This window comes from Solanum stenotomum, chromosome 10, assembly GCF_019186545.1.
Source record: "Solanum stenotomum isolate F172 chromosome 10, ASM1918654v1, whole genome shotgun sequence".
In the NCBI taxonomy this organism is placed as follows: Eukaryota; Viridiplantae; Streptophyta; class Magnoliopsida; order Solanales; family Solanaceae; genus Solanum; species Solanum stenotomum.
The window spans coordinates 18,090,117-18,101,283 of record NC_064291.1 but is presented as its reverse complement, the minus strand read 5'-3'; the positions used below and the strand labels follow the sequence as shown (position 1 = coordinate 18,101,283).

At 32.6% G+C, this 11,167-nt stretch overlaps 1 long non-coding RNA gene across 1 annotated transcript; it reads left to right on the top strand.

Annotated features, from left to right (window-relative positions):
* Positions 1–539: 539 nt before the first annotated feature.
* Positions 540–2,625, top strand: LOC125842318 (uncharacterized). Its single transcript, XR_007443904.1, has 3 exons — positions 540–670; positions 1,103–1,179; positions 2,441–2,625. It is a non-coding gene; the product is annotated as an uncharacterized LOC125842318 (long non-coding RNA).
* Positions 2,626–11,167: the final 8,542 nt, after the last annotated feature.

Genomic DNA, 11,167 nt, shown 5'->3' with positions numbered 1-11,167 from the left:
CTCCAGGTCATTTTTAAATTAAAGCATTTTTTCCCTCGTTTAGAGCATTCCTGTAGCGACCCCAAGTCATTTATGGCTTGCTGGCACTGACTGTTCGGTCGCCTGGTCGTTCGTTTGGGTTTTAGGCCCGTTTCCTTGTTTTGGAGATTTTATAACTTAAAAGTTGACTTTGGTCAACCTTCTTGGAAGACGTGCTTAGATGAAAATTCTGACAGCTAGGTTAGCTTCGGAATATCGATTTTGGTCTAGAACGACCCTTTGTTCACTTTCCGAGGCTTTAGATGGCAGTTGTGGAATCTGGCTCAAAACGATACTGGGTGTGGGACCCACTTTTCATCGAAACGATCTCTAATGGAAATTTCGCCTTTACCGTTGAGTCCGAAATATCATTTTCAATCAGATTCCATATATGGTTTGTATTTTTCCGACTCTGAACGAGTCCGGAACATCGAAATTTAAGTTTGAAGGGTTGTAGACGTGGCAGCGGATGGAAATCTGGAAATTTCCAGATTTTAGGACGAATTTCGTCCATTATTTCTTTCACATCTTCAACATAAGATTTCTCCTCCATTTTAAGCCCGAATTAAGTGATTCATAAGGCTAACTTCAAGAGAATTTCGTGGGGAATCTAGAGGTGATCTCAGGAACGCGAGGGGAGGCTTCGTTTGAGGTAAGAAATCGAATTTAGCTACTGCTAGGGTGATTTCGGAATGAATTGTTGTTGAATTTTGAAATGTGAGATCTCGATCATCTTAGGTCCGTTTTGAGTCATTCTTGAGGCTAACTTGTAGAGTTTTTCGCAAGGATCGTCGTGGTATAATCTGTTTGGGTTGGAATAGTCTCGTTTTTTCAGAAATGGGTGATCAAGGGGCTGCTAGTGTTAATTGTTGTGGCTGATTTGCTATGTTTTAGGCATCTGTTTGTGCTAAATTTCGGGGTATTAGTTTAGTAAGGTATTTGGGACGTTTTCACGAATTCGTTTTCGGGATTCCAATTGTGGGCCCCACAATCCCATTTTAGACCCAATTTTGGGTCTGTCTCCAAAAAATATAATTTTAGTGTCAATATATTCGTAATGACGAGGTGATTAACCTTTTGTTAGTGGGGAAGCATTTGGAGACCGTTCGGAGGGGAAAAGTTCTGGTACCGTGAGTTGGAGCACGTGTGGTCGGCTTTCAGGTATGCTATGGCTTTCTCTCGTGAGATTGAGCATGTTTAGGCATTTGTTTATTGATTTGCTTGAGAATGGAGGGGTTCGGGTGTTGAGCATGCTAAATTTCTATAATCCCTGCCTTAGACCTTATTTCGGGAAAGTGTTGGATTATGACAGCATGTCTCTTCATATTATTGAATATCCATATCTTGTGGTGTATATGATGATATTGATTTGAAGTATGTTTGGCCTTAGTCTAGGCTTAGACTAGTGTTGCCATAGACTTGCGATATTTCGAACGTCATTGGGCAGTAGAACTTTTTCTGACGTCGTTTCGGACAGTCAGCTCCTTGTAGACTGATATAGCAGACTTGAGTCTGATAGTCGGTAACTCAGCTTATGACCTTGTATCCATAATGCCCTGCTTTTCTATCGGCTACAGTACCCTGTTAGAGTCCGTGGTCCAACTTACTTATGTCCAGGCTTAGCTACAGTACCCGGTTAGAGTCCGTGGTCTAGCTTAAGACCTGTGATCTGATTTTGGCTACAGTACCCGGTTAGAGTCCGTGGTCCAGCTTACTTATGTCCAGGCTTAGCTACAGTACCCGGTTAGAGTCCGTGGTCCAGCTTACCTGTGATCTGGTTTTGGCTACAGTACCCGGTTCGAGTCCGTGGTCCAGCCCACCCGTGCCCGACCTTTGGCTACAGCACCCGGTTCGAGTCCGTGGTCCAGCCCATATAGGTTGACTCATTAGCTATAGTACCCGGTTCGAGTCCGTGGTCCAGCTTGCACGTGGTGTATTCCCAATTCCTCACTAAAGCTTCAGTTTAGTCTTGATTACTCTCATCTGTAGGTTGAGGTTTTGGAGGTTGGAGAGATTCCGATCAAAGTCCAGGACGTAATGAGATCCTGGAATATAATTGGGAATGGTTCAGTCAAAAGTCCGGAAATTGGTAATATTGTGATAGACTTTCTAGCTCCATTATTTTACTTCAACTGTCGGTGCATCTGCCGGGCTTATGGGGGTCCGTGCAGGTGGTTTCTTTTATTGTGCACGAGCGTACCCGTCGGGTTTATGGGAGCCCGACGGAGTTAGTTAGATTACTTGTCTTTGTTGCCTGTACGCTCGTGTACATACCCCCATTTACTACTCTTTGCACTTGATGTGACCCTTTATTTGTATTTCAGTTCACTTTTACTTATCTTGCCCAGTCGGCCTATGATGCCTACTGGGTACCTGTTGTTTTGGTACTCATGCTACGCTCTGCATCTATTTTGTGATGCAGGTCCGAGCACTAGTAGCCAACGTTGATCGAGCTTGGAGTAGACTTATCCGGAGACGGGGGTGAGCACACGTCGTTTTGTATTATTTAAGTCTCCATCTGTATATATAGACTTGTCTTTTTCCTTTCGAGACAGTCCAGTCTCTGTTGTCCAGTTTTGGGACTTGTACTCATTTTGTAATAGCTCTGTACTGGTGACTTCCAGGTTCTGGGAGAGATCTTTATTTGTATATATGTTTTGGGTTGCTTCTGCCTGTTTATATTGTTATTTGCCTACTCTTGTTTAATTTCTACCCTCAGACCCATTACTAGTTGTTCCGGGTTACGGGTTGGCTTACCTGCTGGTGGGTTATAGTAGGTGTCATCATGACTTGATAAATCGGATCGTGACAGTATGGGATTGTAAGACAAGTGTAAAGAATAAGTATGGGATTGTAAGAAAGCCATCAAGTAGTGTAAAAAAGTCATAGGAGTAAGTAATATAGTAGTATTATTAGGTGCAAGTGTAGTAATGCATTATTGTAAGTAATGTAGTACGTATGTACATTCCTTTCTATATAAAGAAAGGCATATGTAAATGAAAAGGCAGACAATGCCTGATAAATAAAAACTCTCCTTCCAAAAAATTCTCTTAAAGATACTAAATACTTAAAAGTTAATGGATAAATCTAAAATCCAGTCAGATATTTCAGATAGCATGGCTAAGCAAGAGGCAAAGGTATATTGTTCAAAAAATATGCGGAACTAATATATATGATTGAATAANTCTGTGATGTGTGGATTGTATCGGTTTACCCTTCTTATGTGGAATTTGATCTACTTGCTCTTATTTGTTGATCTGAGGTTGATGAGGATATACTGTTGGTTCTGGCTGTTGAATATGATCTGTTTAGTATAGGTTGGTTTGTTTGCTGCCAGATTGAAGTTTCGGTGGTTCGGTTGGGATTGAAAAGAGTTGTTTGTAGCTGCTAGTTTTGCTTAGTTTAGAGTTACTTGCGAGTATCTATGGTTTTCGGTACTCACCCTTGCTTCTACACAATTGTGTAGGTTGACAGCTCTCTCAGTTTCGGCTTAGTATTTTCTTTAGCAGATTGAGCTTCGGGACATACTCGAGAGGTAGCGGTTCATTCCAGATGTGCCCTTGAGTTATCTTTACTTTCAGTTTTGTTCTATTTAAGAACCATACTTTGAGACTTGTATATTTTTATTCGAATTCTGTAGTTAGAGGTTTGTACATGTGACAACCAAATTCTGGGTAGTGTTGAGTCTTAATTAAAGTCTTCTGCTTATTTATTATCTTTTATTCTCGTATTTCTACTTCTCTATCATTGTGGTTGGGTTAGGCTGACGTGTCCGGTGGGAAATGGACACGTGCCATCACATTCGGATTTGGGGTGTGACAGGATAACATATATGAAATATCAGAAAATGAAATAGAAATGTAATCAGATAATGTGTTCAATACAAATGACTGAAAAAGATATACAAATAATAACCAAAGAAGAATACCAAGATGGAGAATCTTCAGAACAAAAATAATATTTGATAATAATATATTTGAACAAATAAAAGGAAATGAATTAGACCTAAGCGTAGAAAAAATATTAGACATACCAACAATAAGAAATTGGTTTAAAAAACAAAAAGAAGAATATTATGTAGTAAGTCAAAAGGAACACATCATAGATTGTAAATACATCAAAGGTAAGGCTAAAATACCAATAATAAATAAAAGAATAATAACTAAAGAGATACAAGATATTAAGGCTAAAAATCCAATTAAATATGTACATTTAGGAGGAACAGAAATACTAATAAAAGCATGTTTTAGAGAAGGAATAGTTACACCTATAGATATATACTTAGCAGATGGTAGAATTATACAACCTATAGAAAAAAGTATAATAAGTGCAGTAAAAGGTAACCTAATATATCAAAAATTTAAATTCATAATAAGTGCTAATTACTCAGTAGCAATAAATGATAGAAACATAGATAAATCACTAGTATTATATTGGAAAATGTCAGGAATATAATTAGCACCAGGAAGTAAAATATTTACNACTTGTTTTCCAGGAAAACATTTTCTAGGAAAACATTTTCCATGGAAAACATTTTCCTTCATACCAAACACACCCATAATTAGCACCAGGAAGTAAAATATTTACAGCTAGATGTAAAAACTTATATGTCTTAACAACAAAACATAAAATAACAGCAAAAAATAAAATAAATAAAAGAAAGATAGAAAATCCCTTTGAAAGAATAGTTACAGTTATAGATAATAATGAGATTGATATAGAAGAAGATTTAGAAATAGTAAAACAAAGATTAAGTACATCAAAAAGGATAAACTATGAAATACCACAGATATCATCAAAAATGAGTACCTCAAGAAGAATAGATAAAACTCTACAAAAATTGATAGAAGAAGAAATAAAACCATATCACTACTACATAACAGGAGTAATGAAACAACAAAAATATTTAATATTAATAAATACTGGACAAGAAGAAAACTATATTACAAAAGAATTAGTAACAACAGATGAAATAATAACTACTGAACAATTATGTCCTAAACTACCAAAAGTATTAATAATTACTGAAGAAACAATAGAAAAGGAAATAATTATTGGAGGAATACCAATAGTAATAAAATTTAAAATATACCAAGGAGATAAAAATATCACTTTAGGAATAAAATGGTTAGAAAAAGTGAAACCATATAATCTAGAAGATAAATAGTTAACAATAAATTATGAAAACAAAAAAGTAATAATTAAAAGAACTTTGTTATGACAACATGAAGACATATATACTTGCAAAAATAATAGTAGAAGGATATTATAATAGATATTATACTACAATGATAGATACATGAGCAGAAGCTAGTATATGTAAATATTATTGCTTACCAGAAGCTAAATGGGAAAAGTTAAAAACACCTTTAGTGGTAACATGATTTAATAATGAAGGAAGCATGATCACATATAAGACAAAAAATATAAAAATACAAATATGAGATAAAATATTAACCATAGAAGAAATATATAACTTTGAATTTACAACAAAGGATATGCTATTAGGTCTGCCCTTTTTAGAAAAACTATACCCACACATAATAACGAGAACACATTGGTGGTTAACAACACCATGTAAACAAAAAATAGGAGCAAAAAGAGTGAACAATAAAAAACGAAAAACAACTGAATGGATAAAAGGAAGTGAAAAAATTACACAAAAACTAGAAAATATAAAAGAAGAATACTCAAAAATAGAATTAATTATATTCTCTATAGATAAAGTAAAAATAATCCAAGATAAGTTAGAATTATTATATAGTGAAGACCATTTACAAGGATGGGAAAAACATAAAACAAAAATAAAGATTGAGCTAATTGATAACAATAACATAATAACATAGAAACCATTAAAATATAATTTTAATGATTTCATAGAATTTAAGATTCATATAAATGAATTACTAGAAAAAGGATATATCCAAGAAAGTAATAGTAAACATACAAGCCCATCATTTATATTAAAAAACATAGTGAACAAAAAAGAGGAAAAAGTCGAATGGTTATTGATTATAGAAATTTAAATGCAAAAACTAAAACATATAATTACCCAATACCAAATAAAATATTAAAGATAAGACACATACAAGGATATAATTATTTTAGTAAATTTGACTGTAAATCAGGATTTTACCACTTAAAGTTAGAAGAAGAATCTAAAAGACTTACAACATTTACAGTACCACAAGGATTTTATGAATGGAATGTATTACCATTTGGATATAAAAATGCACCAGGTAGATACCAACACTTTATGGATAATTACTTTAAACAACTAGAAAATTGTATAGTATATATTGATGATATATTACTATATTCCAAAACACAAGATGAACATATAAGATTATTAGAAAAATTTATACATATTATAGAATATTCAGGCATAAGCCTAAGTAAAAAGAAAGCAGTCATAATGAAAAAACAAATAGAATTCTTAGGGATACAAATAGATAAAAATGGAATAAAAATGCAAACACATATAGTACAAAAAATAATTAACTCGAATGAACAGCTAGATACAAAAAAGAAATTACAATCATTTTTAGGACTAGTAAACCAAGGAAGAGAATATATACCAAAATTAGCAGAGATTTTGAAACCATTACAACAAAAATTAAAGAAAGACATAGAATATCAGTTTGATAAAAAAGACCAACTACAAATACAAAAGGTAAAACTATTATGTAAGAACCTACCTAAATTATATTTTCCGGATGAAAACAAAAAATTTACTTATATAGTAGAATCAGATGCGAGTGAAAAAAGTTATGGAGGAGTCCTAAAATATAGGTATGATGAAGATAAGATAGAACATCATTGTAGATATTATTTAGGAACATTTACTAATACAGAAATAAAATGAGAAATAAACAGGAAAGAATTATATTCAACATAAAAATGTTTATTATCATTTGAACCATATATTGTATATAACAAATTTATTATAAGGACAGATAACACACAAGTAAAATGGTGGCTAACAAGAAAAATACAGGATTCAGTAACGACAAAAGAAATAAGAAGATTGGTATTAAATATATTAAATTTTACATTTACTATTGAGGTAATAAGAACTGATAAGAATGTTATTGCAGATTACTTATCAAGACAAAGCTACTGAAACTGAGAAAGAAAATACAATCCAAGAGATACTCAAAGCTATTACTACACTTTGTATAAAAGTGGACAGTATGGACAATGATATACAAAAGCTAAAGACTAATGAAGATAATCTGGAGTCTAAAGCTACGAGTCAGCAGCATGACTGTAAAAATGCGGAGCTAAGTCAATTGGAAGACTTTAAAAATCCAGAGCTAAAAGGTGATGGGAAACACCTTAAAACCCATAATGTTTGTTTAAATATAGCTATAGGAACAAGTAAACAAGTTAGTGAAAAAGAGCATAAGAACTCAAACTTAAACCAGTTATTTGAAAAACCATTTACCCCAAGAACTTCAAGAAATATATTGACTACAGAACCACAAACCTCTACATATGCAGATAGTCTACAGAATGAGAAAAAAATGTATAACCATATCACAAGAACCTATATTGAAAACATATACAAAATTCAAACCTATTTGAACCTTAACCCTAGATCTACTACAACCAAAGAGCTAAATCAAGATTACCCAACCCAGAAATTACAAGGTTATAACAAATTAATAGGACAACCAAAAACTAACGCCAATTTGGTAAGAACATGTTACAATTATGGACTGTTAAATATTGTGTATACATACGATGGAGATGAAATAAGTGGAATACTAGAACTACATAAGGCATTTATCACATACAGAAGAGTTACCAAGGGAAACCTATTATATATAAAGTTTTATACAGCACCAGCGGAGATAATATACGAGGAGATAAAACCTCCAATTCAAGTTATCAAGATAGGATTAACCAAAGATATGATTATACCTGATGATATCAGACAACAGGAAGAAATACAAAAAATGGAGATACCAAATTTTTATGCCAATAAAAGAATAATTGGTATATCAACCATTATACAGGAATTAACAAACAATTATTTCAACGGAAATGCTATATGGAGCTACTACTCTAGAGATCAGTTAATGATATATTCAAATTCACGAGAACTAAGAAAAACACATATGGATGAAGTCCAGCGATAGATCTTATCATTATTAAAGCTAGAAGAACGACTTACAACAAGAGCATTAAAGGTAGAATTTATTTCGTCAGAATTATTGATCAGATAATGTAAGCTAATTGGACACAAATATCCTGACCACATATGTTCAAAATGTAACAGAGAAGATAATATAATTCCAGATGTCCAACTGGAATGACACAACGAAGAAGAAGACAAAGAGATAAAAAAGAAGACAATGACGTTCAACAGATAATAAAGAAAAGAAGATAGATACAAGATAGATGGCCGACAAGATAAAGGCAAATAGTATAAAGATGTAAATTATTTGCTTATTAGTTGTAAAATGTACAACATAAAGTAAATAGTAGATGCATAGTCATAAAGTAAATAGAAGACGCATTATTAGAGCATCATTCATTTGTAAACATTGTAGAGCAGGCTAAGCCAAATATAATAAAAGCTTTCAGAAAAACACTCTCAAATACTTAAGATATTCAATACTTAAAGGATAATGGAGCAATCTGAAATCCAATAAGATATTTCAGATATCATGGATAAGCAAGAGGCAAAGTATATTGTTCAATAAATATGCAGAACTAATTTTATATATTCCTGAATATCATATACATATGATTGAATTAAGTTTATGTTAGTTATTATGTATTAGAATTATTTGAAATCATGATTTCTAGTTTATTAGCACACTGAAAACAGAGAGAAAACTTCTATACTATGCCATCCTAATGTTGAAACCGGTAAGGCGAGGAAAGCCGTGATAAGGGAGTAAACAAAGTTGAGGCGTTGATAAGAAGGAAGTATCTGCTAAAGTACGATGCTAGTAGTGACAGGAGAACATGATAAACAGATAATCTAGTTCATAATGATCTAATATGATCTTAATCCGTTATGAATATGATAGGAAGGAATAATTGAAAACAAAAATCTGCATAACAAAGAACATGAATACATATATACATGATAAAATGATAAAAAACTATGAAACTTTAATCCTATATATACTTAAAGGTATAAAGATAATTGAATTAAGAAGAATTATATGGGAAAAAATATTTAATGATGACGAATCAGAAGATATATTAAACCAATAATGGTATGAAATAGACCTACGTGATCTAGACCTCGAAAGAATAGAATTATATGATTTAGAAATAGAAGATTTAGATTAAAAAATGAACTACGACTATTTACAATATTGGACAGAAGCTATAAAAGATATAAAACTAGTAGAACAATTAATGGAAAATAATTTATATATGTACCTAGGAACCCAAGATATGTTATATCTAGAATACATAATAAATAATATTAAAGAAATATCAAGATTAAAACACTTAGAAAAAGAATATTACAATAAAATCTTTTGCTAAACATAATATATTAAGCATAAAAAATGATGAATTCCGCACCCTCTTGTTGATAGGTCCCATGAACTAAGTTTTTGTTAGAATCCCTATCTCTCCCGGTAGTGGTTGTGGCACATTTATTGTCTAGTGGGACTCCTAATATTTCTTCTAATCTCCTCCCCATTAAAAACGAAACTGAGAGAGAGTACCACCTCTTGAGTCAAATGCGTCCATTTTATGTAGTATGGGTCGTAAATGCATCCATCAGTCAGACCTTGATTGTAGAAAAAGTAATGAAAAAATCTTGTTTTTTTATGAGTGAACTAGACGAGCCGTTACGTTAAATAGTTCTTGACTTGTATATTCCTATAATAGATGATAAAGGTCATAAATGCCTGATTTCTACGAATATGGATTGTGCGCCGTAAATGTAACGACCCTAAAAATGAAATAGGAAGAACTAGAGCCTCATATGTGTATTGAAGTTGGTAACTTGATTAAATAATGTAAATCAGCTTTTTGAGTTTAGTTCAAAGAGATTTGGGGTCCGTAGATGCTGCCAGTTTTTGACATTTTAATTTTTAGTTGGGGCTTTGGGAATTAATTAGTTATTAGATTAAGGACTTAGGGGGTCGGTTAAGAGTTAATTAAATGACTTATATAAGGTTTTAAGTGTTTTAACAAGTCATTTACTCTCTTTTCCCAAAATAAAAATCCCAAAGTCTTCCCTCTCTGTATATATCTCTATAACTCAAAGAACAAGATGAAGTGGGAGCTAGGGTTTAGTATTTCATGGTGTTTCTTCTTCAATTTTCTTGGGAATCATGAAAGTTAAGGTATGGGAATCCTTTATCCTTGATTCCTTTTCCATTCAAGGAGCCAAATCAAAGTTCTTTGAAAGTTCTTCAAAAACTCAATAAAGTCCTAATTTCGGTTCTAGCATGGGTTCTTGCATTAAATGATTTTTAATGATGATTTATGTTATTATTGATGTTTATTGATGGTTTTAAGAAAGAAAAGTCCATGAACCCACGTCTTTCCAAGTTTTCTAAATTTGGCTTATGAAGTGGGTTGAATGTTTATGATTGAATGATGATGGAAAATGCTTAGGTTGAGTTGAGTAGTTGATTTCTATTATTATCTATGTTTATCTATTGAGAATTGTTGAAGAATTGAGGAATGGTGATTGTGGCTTTGGAAAAGGGTAAGTTGTCCTAACTTCATTGTTAATGTAGAATTGATATAGAATTGTGATAGATTGATGTGTGATCCACTTATGGTGGAGGTGTTTACTTATTGAATGTATTATGATTATGGCCTTGAAGACATTATATGAGGAATTGAAGTGTTGACATGATATCATATATGTGAATGTGATGTAAATGATTTGAATGAGAATCTAATGAAGTAAAGGTAATCATGTTGTGAATATAAATGTGTTCATGGGATCCCAAGGTGAGCTTGAATAAAGTATTATTGTATTGTGATTAAAAGTATGTTCTCTCTTAGCACTTATGAATGAAGATGATGGAATGTGAAGTGCCTTACATTGTTGAATGTCATCTCTTGACTTGGTAGACTTAGGTGCTCTTCTTGATAAATGAAAAGCTATGTTGAATATAAATCGATAGGCTATGGCATTCCTTTCATATGTAAGTGA